The 21184-nt window shown below is 39.8% G+C and overlaps 1 pseudogene; it reads left to right on the top strand.

Annotated features, from left to right (window-relative positions):
- Positions 1-6497: 6497 nt before the first annotated feature.
- LOC103288736 (protein C1orf43 homolog) lies at positions 6498-7041 on the top strand (annotated as a pseudogene).
- Positions 7042-21184: the final 14143 nt, after the last annotated feature.

The following is a 21184-nucleotide window of genomic DNA, read 5'->3' as shown; positions in this document are numbered from 1 at the left end:
AAAACAACAATGACGTATCATATCCCACCTCTCAAAATGGCTACCATCAACAAAATACAAGCGTTTGTGAGGTTGTAGAGAAAAGGGAACCCTAGTACACTGCTGGTGGGAATACAGACTGGTGCAGCCACTGTAAAAAACAGTATGGAGTTTCCTCAAAAAATTAAAAATGGAACTCCCATTTGACTCAGTGATACCACTTCTAGGAATATATCCTAAGAAACCTGAAACACCCATCAGAAAGAATATATGCATTTCTATATTCATAGCAGCACAATTCACAATAGCTAAGATTTGGAAATAGCTCAAGTGCCCATCAGCAGATGAATGGATAAAAAAGCTGTGGTACATTTACACAAAGGAATACTATGTGGAGGTAAAAAAGAAGAAACTCTTACCATTTGCAACAGCATGGGTGGACCTGGAGATTATTATACTAAGTGAAATAAGCCAGTCAGAGAAAGATAAGTATCACATGATCTTACTTACATGTGGAATCTAATGAACAAAATAAACTGATGAACAAAATAGATCGAGAGACATAAAACCATGAACAGACTGATGAATTTCAGAGGAAACTTATATGCATACTAGTTGGCCTGGTGCATGGAGTCATGAACATTAAAAGGAAATTAATTAGAAGGTGACCAGCGGGGCAGGACTGGGCAAGACGGGCCGGACATGCCCTGGAGCCAACCTCCCGCAGTCCTTCCTCAGCCAGCCGCGCCTGGGGCTGCACCGGGGCTCAAAGGGTGTCTGCGAAGTGAGTGGGGTCCCTCCGGCATGTGGGGTCCCTTGGTGGTCTGCGGGGATCAGGCAGAAACCAGCAGTCCGACATCCCCAGAGGGGTCCCGGAGTGCGAGAGGGCACTCTGCAAAGTTGCTGTTGTACAGGGTGTGGAATGCAAACGCAAGTGTGTAGTAAACCAGATTCGGGGGTGACAGTGCCCCAACAACAACATAACCCATGGCCAAAGGTGGAATCGCACGGGCTCCCTCCTCTCTGGTTTTGGGTGTGTCACCCTAGAACAGCTGCTAAGTCACTGCAGCTCGGCAGCTACTGTGTTAAGCATCTGGCCCCTGGTGGTCACTGTGCATCATAGTGACTGGTTGGACAGTAGGAAGGACACTTAGCATATTAGCTCTTTATATATATATCAACTAGAGGCCCAATGCACAAAATTCATGCAAGAATAGGCCTTCCTTCCCTCTGGCCACTGGCTCCCCAGACCCTGGCTTTTCTCACAGAGGGAGGCCCTGCCCACCCACCGCAGCCCACCAGTTGGTGGCCTGGACCTCCCTCTTTGGGGCAATCATAGAGCACCCCCAATTGATAGCCCCACCAACCGGTGGCCTGGGCCTCCTCTGCGGGGTGATTATGGGGCGATGGCCGGGCCCCCAACCAATCGCCGTTCGGTCAATTTGCATATTACACTTTTATTATATAGGATATGCATAGCCCATGGATTCAGAAATAGTGTGGTGAAGACTTGGGAGGGGTAGGTGCAGGGAGGAGGGGGTCAATGGGAAAACAAAGGGGAGATCTGTAATACTTTCAACAATAAAGATAATTAAAAAAAAAAAAGATATTAGGAATAAAGTAGCTCATACACATCTATGTCCTGGAGCTTCAATCACCAAGATGCACAGGAAATCACATGCAGAATCTAAAAACTAGGGAGATCAGGAAATGCTAATCATTTGGCTTTTAAAATAAATTAGCACTCTTTTTCTCCCGGACAGAATGTGATTGAGCAGATTTCCCCATTATCCAATATGGAGCATCTAATCTATGGGGCAAGATTTTCTTACCATGTCACCTTAGAGAAGATTAAATGTCTATATGGAGGTTAGGCCTGTGGCTTCAGGACAAATTCTTGCTCTGAGTTATAACCAAAGTTTATGTAAACTTATATGGCATGAGCCATAGCACCTATTAACCAAAAACATTACAGATGTTGCTTTTCTTAAGGGAGAGAAGCACTTAGAGTTTTGTAGGTACCTCTTGGCACACATATTTTGACCTCTTGATTTTGATTCACCTGTAAGTATCTTTGATATATTTATTTTAGGTTTATATTTGTATTAACCACAACCTCATTATTCCCTTCATTGTTGTGAGTATACCAATCTGTTCCCTAGACCCCCTAGATAAAAATTTAGAAAAATAAAAATAAATGTTTGAGAATTTCTGGCCTATAGCAATTACTAATCACAAGACTGATTATATTTACTATATTTCTTTTTTGAATCTACATAACTTTGTTTCCTAAAATTTCACAAGCAAAGTTATGGTCCAAGAAAAATGAAGGATTGTGTAATTAGCTGGTAAATATACTAGGAGCTAGGAAAATGGAAGTGTAAATATCAACTCTAATTTAAATCATCTAGATTGGCCAGGCCGGATGTCTGAACTTCCATGTGTAACTGCCTAAATTTATGGCGCTAGCCGTGTGACATGAGGTACACATGTTCATAAAGGACCACAGACTTTATAAAAGCAGGAAAATGACTCTTCTGAAAGAAAACTAAAGGTGCTTGTTTTATAAAAATAAATGTTGAGCCAAATGTTCATCCTTTATTATTCTCCCATAGGAGTTTTACAAGATGAGAATCTGGCATTTATTAGCAGGTCATTTAGGGGTCGGTGGCTGTGGGAACCCAGACTCTTTGTCTGCATTTTATCTTCACCATATGATTTTGTTATAAGTATTAAAGTCTCATAAAGTATAATATGTCATGAATATTTAATAATTACATTTTTTAAAATAACACAAGTTAAATCACCTGTTATAATGTTATGTTATCAATAAAAGCCCATTTAAATCTTCATCAGGTATTTTAAAATTATATGTTGGTTTGAGTACTCGTTAGTTATGGGAAATACACTTGTGTGTATATAACAGTATGATCTGAGTGAATTCAACTATTGAATATAACTTTAATTTTTGTTTCCTCAGTTGGATGTTTGCATATATAAGTAATTTAAAATCCATGAAACATTTTTAAATGGCTTTATAATAAATAATATAACACAAGTATAGAATATATTTGCTAATCTGCTAGAAAATCAGACAAATCTACTCTAAAATATTCCCATTAAAATAATAAATTCAGCCAAATCTATGACAGTAAAGTAGAAAGAAAAGTCTCTTGTTAGAACAATTTGTCAAAAGTATTTAGAATGAGTCTGTTTGAACTTTGCTCTGCATTCAATGCAACCTGAGAAGGTGTGATTCCCAATGTCTGGTAAGTTTAACAAAGAATACCTCACAGGTAGAGAAAATGTTAAGGCAATCTGGAAGTAAACACAGAATGGCATCTTGATAAAAACACAGGGCTTGGGTTCAAAAGAGGAGCTTCTGAGATCTGGTTTTTGCCACTTATTGTGCAAGTCACAACCTCTCTGGCTCCCACTTTCTTCTTCTCTTCAATGGGCCTTGGAATAATGTGTATAACATATGTCTGAGCGCCCCAGGCACTCTGACCTCCTTGCTGTTCCTCAAAAACACCAAGCACCTCCGCCTAGGGCCTTAGGAGAGGCTCTTCCCACTTCCTGGAATGCTCTTTCCCTCAATCTCCATGTGGACAGCTGCCTCTCTTCCTTCAAGTTTGGCTTAAAATTCCCCCAAGCCCATGCCCAGCTCCATGGAAAGCTAGGAAAGAGGTAGCCAGTGTTTTTGCTCTTCATATGGGAGACTAGCTCTGCCTCCATTCAAGATCCAAAAGATACAGAATTCCTTTGAGCAGACAAAATATTAACTTCAAGACTGCAAAATCTTTAAACAATTACCACTCCACATGATGGGTAAACCCAGAAATTTCTAAGAAATGAGTAACAGTCCATCTAGATCAGCGATTTTCAACCTTTTTTCATCTCATGGCACACATAAACTAATTACTAAAATTCTGCAGCACATCAAAAAATATATTTTTTGCCAATCTGACAAAAAACATAGGAATCATTTTGATTCATTCACACAAGATGGCTATTGTTGTGCTGCCTGTTGTCATTTTTTTATTTGACAATCTAAGGGAAAAGAGGCCAGTGCCTCTGACTAAATAGTCAGGTACTGCATGTTTTAAAAATACTTGCAGTACACCAGTTGAAAACCGTTGATCTAGAGATATCTAAATAATAATAAACTAGACCCATTTAAATTCTTTACTTTGTGAGTCTATGTCAGGCAATATTTTAATTTGTTTGGATAACAACAAGAAAAACTTACTGGGCACAATTACATGTTAAACAGTTTGCTTCATATACATTATTTCTATTCTTTATATAACCCTTCTGGTTATATTATCTCTATAGATGAGGAAGCTGAGGTTCAAAGAGGTAACAATAATTGTCATAGAGAATTGTCTCTGTTCTGCAGTTAGTCACTTATCTGGTACCTACCATGTGTAATCAGGTGCAAGCATATTTTCTCCTTCTTCACTACATTGTTCCACATTCATCATATAAATGGGTACACCAAAAAATGTGAAACAGAAAAAATAAAAATAACAATTATTTGGTAAGATCAAATTTGACTAGAGCACTGTTTAATACTTTATTTCTTCATTTTCCTTGCCTTTTTTTCTATTTTTATTTCAATTTTTTAACTTATCCCAATTTTATACTTCAGTGCCTCAAATCCTTTAGGTAAGAAATTTACTTCAATAATTTGGTTACTAAACTATAAACTATGCAAGACATTAAACCAAACTTTATATTAAAACATAAGTACATACTAGTTTCTTATTCCTATAAGTGATTTAAAATCATATAACATGATTTAAAAATACTTGTATATTCTGGCAGGTATATGGTAGCATGAGAACACTGTCTTTGGAATCAATATAGCTTTGATTCAAAATTAAGTGTCAAAAGATAGTTCCTTCAGTATAAAAAATGAAACAATGCTGACTTTATAGGGTTGCTGCAAGTATTTCATGAGACCATATAGGTAAAGCACCTAGCACAGTCTAACACATAGTAGGCACTCTGTCATAAAGATGTCTGATTTGTCCCTGTGGCAATGATGGCATATTCAGAATCCATGAACTATCATTAAGCAGCAAAACTCAAATGCCATAGATCTACTCTGTTAAGGTAGATTCACCTGTTGTTTTGTTTATGCTCAGAATCCCTTGCCCCTTCTTTGGGGACCAGCATCCTATTGTTCTTTGAGGAAGCATCCGTCTACTACTCTGAGTCCATGCTGCTGGCATCTTTTAAGTTTCAGAATCCAATTGTGTCTGAAGACAAGCTACCCCTCACTTTTTCAATTATATGAGTGAATCTTTGTGGCAGGCTTCAAAAATGGCACTCAAGAATCCAATTTTAGGAAGTGAGCAATAACACAGCTTTGTAGTATTCGTGCTTCTGTGTTATCCCTTCCTCTTGAATGTGGGCTAAGGGCTTGCTTCTAATGAATCGCATAAAGCACAGGTGATGGGTGTCAATTCCACGATTAGTTTACAAAAGACTGACCTCTGTCCTAATGGAATACTCCTCTATTGCCATGGGGGCTTGCACCTTGAAGAAGCAAGCTGTCAGGTGGGTGAGGTCAAGCACTGAATAACTAAGCAATCTCTGGGCAACAGCAAGGGAGGAGTGGAAGCGCTCAGCCCAAGGAGTTGAATGCTGCCATCAACTACTGAGCGACATTGGAACGCTGCGTGCAGAGTCCCTGCTCTTCCACAGCAGATAGTGGAACCCAGTTCCCTACACCTGGCGGTGACCAGGAGACTCTGACTGGGGCTGGGACTCAATGAGGACGGTGAAATTTGCTAGGACGGTGGTGTAAGCCTGATCATGTACTGACAATAAGATGCATCTGTCAACCAGGGAACCCAGGTGTTTCTCATCGCGGGACTCTCCCCGCCAGACTCCCGAGATCATGTGAAATCGGGCTTTGGGGGAGGAGTGTCCGCGGCAGCGTCTCTCTCCGGCCTGCCTTTGTCGTCTTTGCTGGTCCTGATGCTTCGTTCATCCCAGTCCATCCTCTTCCTGACCCTCTCGCTGTACCCAGACTTACGCCCCATCCCCCACACGCTGTCCCTTCACCCCTGGAAAGGTCATGGGAGACGTGCTGGCGCCTTCATCGCGGCCCAGTGAGAGACCAGGACGCACAGGACCCAGGTAAGCTGTGCCATGTTCCCGGCCCACAGAACATACGGGTGCCCTTTTAAGAAGGCATGCTTTGGGGGGCAATCTATCACATAGCAATAGGTAACTAATACAATTACTTTAAGTCGCTTGGATTGGACTTCTATCCCTAGCATTGACTAGCGAAAGATTCTGGACAATTGATCTGCCCTGTGTTCTGGTGGGGTCAGCCTTGATCTTTCCCCGTAAGGAGGTGGCCTAGCGGCATCAGAGAACCCAGGCGACCTTGCCTGGGAGGGGCCCGGGCTGAAGAGGCAGGGCGGCGGGGTGGACAGAAGTTCTGCGCGGGGTGGGGAGGCCAAGGCCTCCGGCAGTAACTGGCTGTGGGGGGCGGGGGGTTGTTGGTGGTGAATGTTGCGCTGGTGATGGCCTGCGGGTGCCTGGTGTTTGTGCTGCTATTTATTTCTGTGAAGAGGCATATCATGCTTTGAGATGAAATCCTGAAGGGGACCTCACGGCCCTGTGGGACACAATGCCCCCAAGGACTTAAAAGAGGAGATTGATATTCGACTATCCAGGGTTCAGGATATCAAGTGTGAACCTCAGCTCCTTGCGGATGATGATGCAAGACTGCTACAGCTGGACACCCAGGGAAATCAGAATTGCTATAACTATTTTTACAGGATGAAAGCTCCAGATGCCATCCCATTTCATGCGGAAGGCCGGCATCCCCGTTCCTTAATGGACAAGGGTTTTCGCTCCTACCCGTTAGATCCTCGAAACACTAGTACTGCTTTCTAGGGTGTGCGCATCCCCTCATGGATGCCCTGGATGGGTATCAATCTCATAGCTGGTTGGCTCTGAGACAGCCCGCTGTGGAACTGGGCTCTTTGGCCAGAGAACCTGCGCTATCAGGAGGTCCTGAGTGAGCTGGCCACGGTGTAAGTTTAGAGGGGAACAGTTCAAAGGGGACTGGTTAGAGAATATAGTAGTGCTGGACTGTTCCTAGAGTGAGATGGCCTTCATAAAGCAATATGAACGAAATCCATGGTAACATAAGAGTTGTGGGGTCCTAGACTATTTGAACTGCCTCTCGCTCACACTGGAAGGCAGATGTGTACTGACAAGCTAACAAGAGAAGCCTCTCCTGCTTTTGTACACCTCTTTTTTTTTTTTTTTTTATTGGTGCAAACGGAATAGTTTTTCAGCCCACAGAGAAGCATTCTCTCCCAGGGTCCTCCTTCAGTGTCTTGGCCTGATAAAAATAAGACTTAAATGCCACCCATTTTTATTACCACTTTAAGCGTTAGTAACCCTCTCTGAAACAAAGGATATCACTATAGAGTCAGCTGATGAGTATTTGTGTGATAGGAGAGGAATCGGGACTTTCTTGGAATGTTTTAAATATATGCTAACAGGGCTTCATTATGTTGTTAATGCAAATGTTAAAATGAAAGCATAAAGAGGATAAGCCAACCTAGAATAAAAAGTTAATAGCATGAAAAGAAAGAATTCATTAGTTTTCTGATGTGTTGACTATGGCTCTTTCTCAAATGATAAGGGGTATGTCTGTCCTGTCTTTTCTCTGTTCCTAAACATAAACTACCTTGTTCCTACTAAAAAAAAATAAAATATCTGGACAATTAACCTTGGAAATACTTATCCATGGATTAGAAAGGAGCAGCATTAAGCAAAGATGAACTTTGAGTAACACACTCAGTGTTGCAACTGTCTAAATAAGTGACACCACATAAATTCTTATCCAGAGTACTTTATCCCTCATTCTTCACTTTAACCAAAAGGAGATCATGTTTAAACACACACAAAAAAAACTTTTAAAAGTTTAAGAATAGCTTAAATTCACTCAACAGTTAAGTACTTTAAAACTTTCTGAAAATATGTAGGAATTAGCAAAGATGAAAAGTTCTCTCAGAAGAGTTTAAAAAAATTAGTTTTCCCTAAGGAGAATTGAAAGAGTGAGTAAGATATGACTGAACAAGTTTTAGTGATAGGATATGCAAATTCAGGTTTTTGGTTTTTTCTTATAGAATTAGAAAATCACTACATAGTAGACTGAAAATAATTTGTTAGATGCTGGGGATATTTTGATGTAGGGAACATTTATCAAAACTATGTACAGCCTGGCTGGTGTAGCTCAATGGTTGAGGGTTGACCTATGAACAAGGGGGTCACAGTAATCAGTCAGGGTATATGGCAGGGCTCAATCCCCGGGAGAAGGAGGTGGGGGTGTTGCAGAAGACAGCCAATCAATCAATGGTTCTCTCTCATCATTGATGTTTCTGTCTCTCCCTCCCTCCCTGAAATCAATAAAAATATATTTCTAAAAAAGACTAAGTACAAATGACAAAGTAGAAATAGCACTTCAGCTGAAACATGTGTATGAAGCAAATGTCTAACTCTAAACAAGCTATGTGTGGTATTTCAAGTCCTTACCCCCAAAGGGGACCTTAGAAATGTTTTAATTCAATCTAGTTTGTTTTATAGATGAGGAAACTGAGGCCCAGAATGATTGTATTACTATCTAAAGATCAAGCAGTTAGTAAATGCAGAACAAGGATTGCTTTTACACCTTTGAACCCCAAGTCCACTTCTTTTAGAAATAATTACAGCTATATTTTTGCAGATATTTGTAATTGACAGTGCCCTAAAAGGACTGAAGGTGAGGACCACAGAACTCCCAATATTCTCCTAGCACATTATCAGCCTTGTCATAACAAACTGCCTTAAAATTCAATCCCAAGGAGAAATCTCTGACTGCTTGTTCCTTTTACCCTAACCTGCCATAAGACCATCCCTATCACTCAGCTGTAGGATTGAGTTTAGAATCCCTGATAACACAACAGCAGTTGTTTATAACTGACCCATTATGAAATGTTGGTGCCAATTCTCACTGGTTAGAACCCATGCCATACTGGTTATTAGAAAAATACTTTGCATATCACCCTTGACTCCATCCCTGCATATCTCAGTCATCAGAAGAGGCCTAAACCTCAGGCGTTCCCTTAAGCCTCAGAATATCCTCTTTTTAAGGCTCTGGATAGCTCCTGATCTGGCACAATTTCTTAATCCTCCATGATTAATCCACTATAAAAACTGCATATTATTTCTACCTTCTCAAAAAATCAAATCAAATCATCTAGCTACTCTAAAGCACATACCATCAGATTACAGCCTCATCCCACCCCACTGCTGTAGTTATTTATCCTCTAATCATCCCACCTCACCCACTCCCTCTTGTCCTTATCTCCATGCTAAAACAGCCTAAATTCCAGGGGTCATCTATAATAATAAAAGCATAATATGCTAATTAGACTGACGTCCTTCCGGATGACCTTCCAGATGAAGCCTGGGCTGCCAGAGCCGAGCCCCTTGCATGAATTTTGTGCTTTGGACCTCAGTTTTCATTATAATCCCTCCCCTGCATATATATAGCTTCTACTCCTTTTTCCTCTCTCCCTTTATCTTACACATATGACAATGAATAATTCTGAGAGAGCTCATGTCACCATTTGCTCTTTATTTACCTGAGCAGTTGAACATAACTGGAGAAAAAACATAACCATGCTATGCTGACTGATCATACTTTAAATTTATGAACACAAATTTCAAAAAGACTCTCAAATATTGAATTCCCCTGGTCAGTTCACTCTCTTAGCCTCCAAGATGTTTATAAACAGTTAGAAACTATATGTTATATACTAGGGGCCCAGTGCACGAATTTGTGCACCTTGAAAGGAACTATGGGCCACAAGGCTGTGGTAGGCACAGGGGCAGGTCTCGGCCCATCCTCCATGCCCCTGCCCAGCCCCTCCTGCCACGCCCCCCCCCCCCATCTCCTGTCTGCTGGCAGCCCAGCTCCCGCTGCTGCTGCTGCTGCTCCCACTCGCTGACAGCAACAGCCCAGCTCGCACCAGCTGACTGTGCTGAGTAATTGGGGCCAGCACCAACAGCGGTGCGAGTGGGGCTGGCACTGCCAGCAGGTGCAAGCAGCGGCTACTGCTCTGATCACCCCTCAGGAGCAGGAGGAAGTGGAGAAGCCCTCAGGGACGATGAGGGCCGGCAGCCGCTGCTTGAACCTGCTGATGGCGCCAAGTGATCGGGTACGATGATGGGCACCAGCTGTGGGTACGAGTGGGGCCGGTGCTGGCAGTGGGTGCGAGCAGCGGCTCTGGTGCCGGCAGCAGGTGTGAGTGCCAGGCAGGACAGTGGCGCACAGAAGAAAATAATTTTCAGTAACCACCAGAGGCTCGCCCCAATGACAGCGACCAGTGCCCTGCCTTGGTCTGGCACCCCTGCTCACCTGCTCCATCATCCTGCTGCAGCCAATGCCCACCGTGTTCCACACACGCCCCCTGGTGGTCAGCACACATCATAGCGACTGGTTGTTCTGTTGTTCTGGTTGTTCCACCATTCAGTCTATTTGCATATTAGCCTTTTATTATATAGGATTTGTCTTACCAGATTTATTAACATATAAGCATCTGTACCCAAGTAATATGATTTCCTACTTTTCCAATGGATGAACATACTCTTACTTAAGTGTAATCCTTGTATTTGCTCATTCTCTCTCCTCTATTTAGAAAGTGTATTCCTAATAGCTACTTATCCCTTATTTCTCATGAAGGATCATTATTTTCCTGACTCTCTCTCCTGAATCATTCCCATTAGCATGTAAGCAAACTAAAATATTCCCATCTATTAAAAAAAAAAAAAAAAAAAAAAAAAAGCTTGTCTGCATTGCCTAGGTACCATTTATCAGTCACTTTTATTCCAAAACTCCTTTAAAACTCCTTAAAAGACTTGTGCATATTCTCATTCTCAACTTCCTTACTTCACAAAGACCCTCAACCCCAAAACTCTTCTGAAGCTGCATTCATCAAGGTCACTGTGCTCCTCTATCCAGTGGTCATTTTACTCTGTCTGCAGTATTTGAATTGTTGATTTCCCTCTCCTCCTGGAAACAGTTTCTTTAATGGACTTCCAAGACAACACAATTTCTTGATTTTTCTCCTAATTCAAGGTCACCTTCTTTTCTGTCTCTTTTTGCCCAATCCCTTTCCTCTTTTCATTGTCTAACAATTACAGTGCTCCCGAGTCTCTATCTTTTCTATCCTAAACATTCACTTTACAAGGGATCTCAACTAATCCCAAAGCTTCAAATGATATCTATGGCTAAACAACTCCCAAAATATATTTCTAGCCTTAACACTCCTCTGAACTCCAGATAAATAGATTCAACTGATTTTTACTCTTCATTTTACTTGTTTAATAAACAACCTAAATTTAACACACAAGCAACCGCACTCCATGTTCTTTTCCATCTTGGTAAATAGCATCACAACTATGTAGGCAGTTGTGAGAGATTCAGATTTTGTAAATTCATATAAATTGGGAGTACACATGGACCAACTACTGTATGGTGCATCATCTAAATACACACACGGGGTGAAGAGGGGGAGAGAGAGAGAGTGAGAGCATTTTCATAGCCAAGAATAACCAAAAATTGATTTGCTTTTTACTGGATACTTCTGCTTCCATCTATGATGTAGTAATGTGGACAGAATTACTCTCCCACAAAGAACTGTAATAAATAGCAGTTTGAAGGCATTAAAGGTTAATGTAGTTATGTCTTGAGGTGCCAAGATTCTAGAAAGAAGGGAAATGCATTAGAATGACCCGATTTACTAGTCTTTTCTCTCCAGGCTTTTGGTGAATCCAAGTATAGGGCATAGAAGTCAAACAGGAAGTTGGTGGGATAGTCACTTGCTGGGATGACAAAAATTAGAGTCCAGGGCTATCAAAGGAGCTCTATTCAATAGGCCAATGTTCCAGAAAAAAAGTGAACTCCTAGGAAATAAAGCTGAATTTCTATATGCAATTTCCCCTCAAATCACTCGACAGATCCCTAACCTATAAATCTGCATAGAAGGTCAAGCAAGAGGTTGCTAATTTTAAGCTAAAAAGCTAAACAGAGATCTTGGTAGTTTCACAAAGCTGGGGAGGTAAAAATTGAAGCTCAGTGCTAGTCAAGATGGAGGGGCTCTTGTAATCACTCTAGGCTTTCCATTGAGGCCCTGAGGAGTTAAGCACTACCAGTAAGGGAAAGTCAGAAATAGACCTCCCCAAATCCAGCTGCACCTGAACCAATGTGATAAACCCATACTAAACACGCTTGCAAGAAGAAAAGTCCTCTCTGGAGGAAGAGATCATGGAAGAACTTCTGTGATTTGTCCTAGACGATATCTAGCAATCAAGAAAGAAATTATCAGGAAGGCCATCAAACAAGACATGAAAGACTGAAAACCAAAAGAAAATAATAACAGAGAGATTATCTAGGTATTGGAGTTACGAGATAAAAACTTTAAAACAACCATGATTATTGTGCTCAAACCTAAATCTATACAAGATAATCAAATGGACATTCTAGAAATGAAAAAATATACTAACTGAAATTATTAGATAGGTTAATAGCAGAGAAGATACAATAGAAGTGGGGTTCCTTACCTGAAAGATCCTGGTGAATAGGAAACATCCACATTGAAGGGCTTATAGGAAAAAAAATAGAAATGCTCAAAGAAACATACTTTATATAATGAAAAACTCTAACATGCATGTACCTGGTGACCAGAAGAAGACAAATAAAATAGAGTAGATGAAATATTTGAAGAGATATCACTATTTCTTTTTTAAATTAATGAAGTAGTAACAAGCAACAGATTGAAGAAACTCTGCTAACCACAAGTAGAATAAACCACTTCTAGGTACATAATAATAAAACTGATGAAAAGCAAAGACAAAGGGAAACACTTAAAAGAAGCTGGAGGACAGTGTTACCTTAAAAGAATGGATCTATGGAAAACTGAAGACAATGGAAAATCGTATTTTAAATGGTGAAAGAGCTGGTACCATTTTGGGGCTCAGCCCATCTGGTTTCTCAGTTGGCCTAATAAATTTATAAGTCTTTAGAAAAGAGAGAAATAAAATAAAATGGTGAAGGAAAATGACTAAGTTGGACATTTTTACCCAGAGAGCATGAGTTTCAGAAACAAAGCTGAACCCTCATGCACTGGTGGTGGAAAAGTAAATTGGTACAACAATCTGTAAAAGTAGTATGTAGGTTCCTCAAAAAATTAAAAATGAAATGACCATATGATTCAGCAATTTCTCTTCCAGGTATTTATCCTAAGGAATTGAAATCAGAATACTACAAATATACCTGCACTCCTCTGTTCATTGCAGCATTATTCACAATAGTCAAGATATGGAAATAACTTGAATACCCTCTGATCAATAAATGGATAAAGAAACTGTGGTATATACATACAATGGAATATTATTTAGCCTTAAAGAAGAAGGAAATCCTGCCATTTTCACCAACATGGATGGACCTGGAGAACAATATTCTAAGTGAAATAAGCCAGACAGAAAGAAAAATACTGTATGATCTCAGTTATATATTGAATCTAAATAGCCAAACTCATAAAAGCAGAGAGTGGAATAGTGACTGCTAGAAGCCCAAGGAGGGGACATAGGGGAAATGATGACCAAAGGGTATAGAGTTTCAGTTATATAAGATAAACTAGAGGCCCAGTGCATGAAAATTCATGCACTGGAGGGGGCATCCCTCAGCCCGGCCTGCCCCCTCTCACAGTCCGGGAGCCCTCAGGGGCAGGAGGTGACCTGGTGATCAGGGGAAGGCAACGCCCCATCACACCTCTGCTGCTGTCACTGCCAGCAGCACAAGCCTCGGCCAGCCCTGGTTACCTGAGCCTCAGGCAGCCCTGGGCAGCTGGGCAGCCAACATCTGAGGCTTGCCTGTGCCTTGGGCGTCGGCTGGGCAGCCGCCATCCGAGGCTTGCCTGCACCTCAGGCCGGCCCTGGGTGGCTGAGGGGCTGAGGTGACTGGAGGACTCCATAGGCAGGTGTGCAAAGTGGCCGGGCCCGCCTAGGGGCGGGCCCAGCCTTGCCGCACACCTGCCACCCTGGTGGGGCTGAGGGGACTGGGCGCTACCATCTTGTGGCTGTGGGCACCTCCATCTTTGAGTGCAGGATGCAATTAGCATATTCCCTCCTTATTGGCTGTGGGCACTGCCATCTTTGAGGGCAAGGCAGTCACTTAGCATATTCCCTCCTTATTGGCTGTGGGTGCCGCTATCTTTGCAATGGTGTGAGGGTCAATTAGCATATTCCCTCTTTATTAGATAGGATAAGTTCTGGGAATCTACTATATAGCATAGTGCCTATAGCATACAACACTATATTATATACTAAAAATTTACTAAGGAGGTAGATCTTATGTTAAGTGTTTTTACCACACACACAAAAAAAAATAATTATAATAAAGAGGGTAAGAGGAAGCTTTAGGAGGTGATGAATAGGTTTATGACCCAGACAATAGTTATGGTTTCATGGGTGTAAACTTCTCCCCAAACTGATTTCAGGAACTTGTGTTCATTGAATGTGAACAGCTTTTACATGTCAATTATACCTCAATTAAATGGCTTATTTTAAAAATTAAAACAAAAAGATAATTTAAGTAATTTTCTGAAAAACCAAAACTAAGAAAATTCACAGTAAGAGACCTAGCTGAAAGAGATACTAAAGGGAGTTCTTCAGGATAAAAGCCAGTAATAGCACATCAAAGCACAGGTAATACAGGGAAGGAAGAAAGATAACAAAAAATGATAAACGTGTGAGTAAATCTAAAGTAATCTTGACTCATTAAAATAACAACACTATTGTATGGGATATAAAATACAGAGATAATTAAAATATTTGGCAACAATATTATAAAATATTCATGGTGGGAGGAGTGATAAATATAATTAAAGTATTCCAGGTCTTCTATATGTCCAGAAAGTGGGGAAAAAATTATTTTAGGTATAGTCTAATAATTCCAGGATGCTTGTGATAAACTCAATGGTATTCATTAAAATAATAAAAATAATCCTAATAGAAGGGGAAAAATGGAAGAAGGAAAAATAAAAAGATTAAACCAGGAAAAGATAAGGAAGGAGAGGAAATAGAACAGAAAAGGATGAGATATATATTTAGATGGTAGATTTAAACTCAAGTTTTTACTGGAGTCTCTTGAAAACTATAAAATGATTTCCAATTTATAACCAGTAAACTCCTTATTGTCCTCTTTTCACATAAGTCTCTCCATCTCCCATGTATCCTACCACTGCATTAAGACTTCTCTCTCTCCTTCAACTCATGAACCATCTCTCCAACAACTTTTCCTCTCAAGTTTTGAATTATGAACAGAAGTTAAATAACACAGAGTGGGGCAAAAGTAGGTTTATACTTATTTGTATGGAAAATATTATAATCAATAATTAATAAATAATAATGCAAGAATAAACTATGTTTCAGGTACTCACAATTGTAAACCTACTTTTGTCCCACTCTATATATGAACAGATATAATAAAAATAGAAACACCATTCTTGTAGAAGTACAGAAGGAAAAAGAAAAAACATTCACAACTCTCCCCGCCCCCCACCGCCACCTTTTTTCACCCCCTTTCCCTCCATGACACAGATACATATTGCATTCTTGCTCTCTTGCTCCCTTTACTTTAGGGAAAGGTACCTGACCTCTCCCTACCTGAGCTCAGATTCTGGACAACAAAAGGGAACTCTCAACCTGAATCAACAAGAAAGAATCTTCCTTCTTTTGGGGGGAAGGGGAAGGGTGGCTGCAAACATTTATAATATAGTATTTTCACCTGCCCTATTTACATATCCTCTTCCTCATTCCTGTTCCTCAGAGTCCACTTCTGTATACCCACTAGCATTAAGTTAAGCAATATAAGCAGCAGCCTGGAGCAAATTTATTGAATATCACAATTTTTTAATAAAAAAAAAAAGAAGAAGAGATTCCCTTTACTAGTATGTATGTTTTTTAAAAGTAGAAGAAGTAACTAGAAAGTTATCTAACATTTTTATGTTGTCTGACCTCCAAAAAGCATTAACTTTCAAATCAAACTCCTGGATGAGACTCTGGGCTTTGCCTTTACTTGCTGTATTACCTTGGACAGAGTGAGCCCACACTTCAGAACCTCATTTTCATCTGTAAAATGGAGACAATAAAGCAATTGAAGTGAGTATTGCACAAAAAAATCTATAAAATGCTGTGCCTAGATTGTAATATGTGTCCAATAAATGTTAGCTCCTCTTCCCCCTCATAGGTTGGTCAGTGTTTATTTTCTTAACTGAACTAAGTGGATATGATTTTTTAATTCATTTGTGAGGTACAGGCTAGCAAAGCTCACACGATCCTCTGCTTCTCCTCCATCTGTCTGCCAACTGACATTCTTTGTTGTTAATCTAAGACCAAGCCATATGTTCTCCGTATGGAAGACTCTTTCCTGCCCAGGTGGGGAAGCAGACACAATGATCTAATAAGTCTTTGCTGTCTCACTAGGGCAAGTCTTGGGAAAACTTCCAAACATTGAGAGGTTCTGATGAGACACCACAAGCTTGGGTGACTATGTTGTTCATCAAATTTTTTTTTTTTTTTTTTTTACTTTCCTTTTTCCTCCCAAGATCCCTAAACCATGTTTCAATCCTGTCATTACCTGTTTCCTTGTCTCTGTTTAGTCTAGCAGACAGGTCGAGACTCTGTAAAAGATTTCAACATGGGATGTCTGTGTGGTGTCAAGGATGGTATAGATGAAAAGTGTATATTAAGAGTTGGAGGACTGAGTTAAGAGTCAGGCTCTGATCTACAAATCCCAAACCTGCAGCATTCCAGCCAAAGAAAGCATGCCCCCTTGAAAGGGATGTGAAAGGCAGTGCTACTGGGTGGCTAGAGTTTAATGTCGCCATGCTAGAGCAGAAGTAAAATGTGCAAGCAGAAGTTTAAAAGGGGGCAGGGGGCATAGTAGTGAAAAGTGCAGAAGGAAAACAATATTCAGAATTGCATAAAAAAAGGAGAAAACATCAAATTGAGAAGTAAATATTTCCTTTTCATAATACTCAGGTTCACTGAGGCATAAGTCCACAGTGTAACCCAGGATGTTGATACAACAGATTGGGAGAGAAATCTCTGACACACTCCTGCTATTTTTAACAGTTATAGAAAACAAAAATGAGGCTTTCACTTTCTATTTTCTTAGTATTACACTCATTATTAAAATATTGAAAACTCATATAATTACATGAAGTTAATTAATATCTAAATCCAGCAAAATTTGGGACATAGTCACCATCAAAACCATTGACTTCAGTATTAATGTAGGTTTGAGTAACTAAATTGACTTCTCATTCTGTCTAGTTGCCTTCTACTTTCCAAACTTCTAACTTAATTTGCATTGTTGTAGCCCACACTTATGACTTAGGTAAACTGCTTAAGATCTCTGAGCCTCAATTTCCATATCCACAACACAGCAATTAAAATCTCTGCCAGCTAATTGTCTCATAGGGAGTGTAATAGTAGAGGCATTTTTACAAAGTGTTTTACCTCTTATGAAGAATTACACTAAGACATTTATTGTCATACAGAACAAGCAGGGATTTATATATTCATTTAATTGCCCCCCTGCAAAGGGTATGACAGGCCTGACCTCAAATCAAGTGATCTGGCTATTGATCTCTGCACTATATGCTAGCTGGCCAATATACCACCATTAATTATATTCCTCAGAGAAACAATTTCTTCAGATAGTACTGAAAATCAGGGTTCGTTTCTCAAGGGGAAGACTACTCTAGCTCACCAAAAACTTTACCTTTCTGCATGCGCCAACCTGTCCGAGGAAGCTTCCCATCATGATTCCCAGCTCTTTCCACCATATACTACCTTGCATTTTGCTACCACTTCAAAGAAACATGCAATTAACAGGAGCACATAATTAATGTTTATGCTAGTCTAGCCCATATTGACGCTTCTCACAGGTAGAGACAGGTAATACATGTTTGAAGCTTGCATCTAGGAAGTGTGCCACAGATCTCAATACTTTCCGTTTACTCATCTCCAAAAAAAGAAAAATCAACAGAAAGGTGTCTGCAGCATATTTCACTGACTTATGCCTCTAAATTGATCCGAGACTCTGTTTTATAAACATTCATAACACGTGTTCACTAATATAATAATAAAATTGCTTTTGCATTAGATAGGGAGCTCAGTATATTTACCACATACATGAACTTGCTTAATTCTACCCAGCAGGTCTCTACATGGATAAAAAAAATAAGAGAGAGTGAGAGAGAGAGAGAGATCTGATATTATATTAAAGTACTTCATTTCTTTCCCAAATTAGTTCTCCTTCTAGAAGATAATGCTGGATAGTTATCCATGTAATACTTTCATTATAACAGAATGGAGAAGAATTGCATTAGCCTCAAAAGAGATATGAACTGGAAAGGTCATTTTTGTGATAATGGAATTCATCAAGGAGACTGAATAGACACTAGGAAAGATTCACAAAAGATGTCATTTTCCCTTTCTCTGATTTTTTTCTGATTATCAAAAGACCGTCATTCTTTACAAAAAGTATATATTTTAATTCACCTGGAAGCATGCTTTTAGTTTATCACTGGTCTCACTAAAAAGACATTAGACAGTCTGGTCTAACCATGAATTACACTGGGTCATCAAGAGGACCTGAATATTTAACATTTAGCAGAGAGAGTCCTCCATCATGTTTGATTTCTAATCATTTATATTCCAAAAATAGCTCTTCTTTTCCAGACATGAAAGTAGTATTTTGTGGGGAGGTCCCAATCTCTAGGGTTCTAAATTTACCTCAAATCTTTCAGGTTCTACATTTAAGATAATTCTTAAACCTTGGGGCCTGCATCTCACTTTCAATTTATGGAATTTCAAATATAATTAAAAAAACAACTTAAGTATGTCTTAAAGAGCTATCATGGGGCACTTAAATACTGGTTTTCATAGTTATTGACAAATCTCAATTGTTTTGCTAAAAATTAAACAATTTATAAATATTTGAGATAGACTCTCTATTCTTTTCTGTGTTTCTAACCTGTAAACTCCCTCAATTCCAACTTCTGTTAAACCTACCTAGCCATATAACCTTAAGAATCCAATTTAAATTCCTCAGCTCTCAGTTCTTCATCTCTAAAATGAGTAGGATAATTCCTGCCCTACCTATCTCAGAAATGTGAAGGAAATTACATAAGATCATGTGTGTAATAATAAAATGTAAATTGTCACATAAAGTGTTATTCTTATTTTATTATTTTCTTCTTCTTTTTAGATCAGAACCTCACCCTCCCCATCCCCCAAACCATCACATTTTAAAAATATATATATTTTACTGATTTCAGAGAGGAAGGGAGAGCTAGAGAGAGAGATAGACACATCAATGAGAGAGAATCTTTGATCGCCTGTCTCCCGCAAGCCCCCTGCTGGGTATCGAGCCCGCAACTCAGGCATGCGCCTTTGACCGGAATCAAACCCAGGACCCTCCAATCCACAGGCTGACATTTGATCCACTGAGCCAAATCAGCCAGGGCAAAACCACCACATTTTAATAAAGCAAACTATGAGATATATGTCCTTCCAATTCTCATGCTCTCAGGTTAAGGGAAAATTTATCTCAGCACTTAGGGGAAATTTTTCTGTAGAAATTTTCTGCTGTGGATAGCACAAACCTGTTATGTCCTGCAACTGCCAGCCTGATGTAGAACCTTTGTAATGTCCAAGTAGTGCCAAAGGTATCTACACACTGAGTCAGAGTAGGTTCATAGGGGCAAGGGAGGAAAAAGGAGAGATGCCAATGAACACATACCTCTGTCAGCTATCCACTTCTCAGTTTTATCATCAACTCTCAAAGACAAAGACACCTTCAATGTGACATTCTAGAAATACCTCACATGCTGCCCAGAACACTGCCCTGCTATTATTGTTCACTTCCCTGTGCTTAGCATCAATTGGAGTGGACTACTTTCTGCCCACCAACCAACAAAATAGAGCAGCTTCATATATTCCAAAGTTTCATTAGGGAGCCATTTGTTTACAACCTCCAAAATTATTTGCTTTTCCAGACAGTGTTGCTCAGTGGTTGAGCACTGTTCCATGCACCAAGAGGTCATGGGTTTGATTCCCCATTAGGGCATATGCCTGGGTTGCAGGCTCAATCCCCAGTAGGGGATGTGTACAAGGCAGCTGGTCGATGTTTCTCTCTCATCGATGTTTCTATCTCTCTCTCCCTCTCACTTCCTCTCTGTCTAAAAATCAATAAAAACATATTTTTTAAAAAATCATTTCATAGTAACAACCAAATACTTACTTGCTTTGGTCTCCACACAGACCTAAAAAGTCAATGCTTACTTGAAAGATTATACATATAAAATTTAGAGCAAAAAGGGTAAGCAGGTAACACAAAATTGGATGAAACAAAAATAATTATATCCAGGACCTCTAGTAAAATTAGTAGATTAAGAGTTGTTAAAAATTCTGAAAGAAATCTCAAGATAGTTTCCAGGGTTTGCAAGATTTTATACATCAATTCTGATTTTTTTTTTAAATAGAAGCTATTTGAAAAAATATATATATTTCTTTGATAGTGGTATATCCACTCACCTTTAGCTTTGATTAGAGTCATTTGAGGGCTCACAATTGAGGCACACAGGAAGGAAAGCACAAAAAGGCAGAAGAAACAAAACAGGCAAGAATTACAAGACAAGGGAAAAGATGAGTTAACATGAAAGTATGGCTGTATGAGATGAAAAAATGCCCAAAGTGGTATTGACTGTGATCTGAAGTGAATAAAAATTAAAAAATATACCAAAATAATCATGAACTAGCAAAGATTGATTCAAATCATTCCATGTACCAGCCACACAAACACAGCATCCTCTAAAGAAAATTTTCGGAAGTCAGAAGCAGGCTGAGGACGAGAGGGTCAGACTTTAAAGGGCAGAAGAGAAGGGCTCACCAGCAAGCAGTGCAAATACAGAACGTTTACAATCCGGGTGGTCATTGCTTGTGGAAAGAATAACACCTATGAGGGAAACTTGAAAAGCCAACCGAGTGCCCACAAATATATGTATATTAAAATCGATGTTGAAAAGTTAGGATGCTCCCACACATTTGAAAA

Source organism: Eptesicus fuscus, chromosome 4 (genome assembly GCF_027574615.1).
Source record: "Eptesicus fuscus isolate TK198812 chromosome 4, DD_ASM_mEF_20220401, whole genome shotgun sequence".
NCBI lineage: Eukaryota > Metazoa > Chordata > Mammalia > Chiroptera > Vespertilionidae > Eptesicus > Eptesicus fuscus.
Note: the sequence above shows the minus strand (reverse complement) of the source record. Positions and strands in the feature narration are given on the sequence as shown.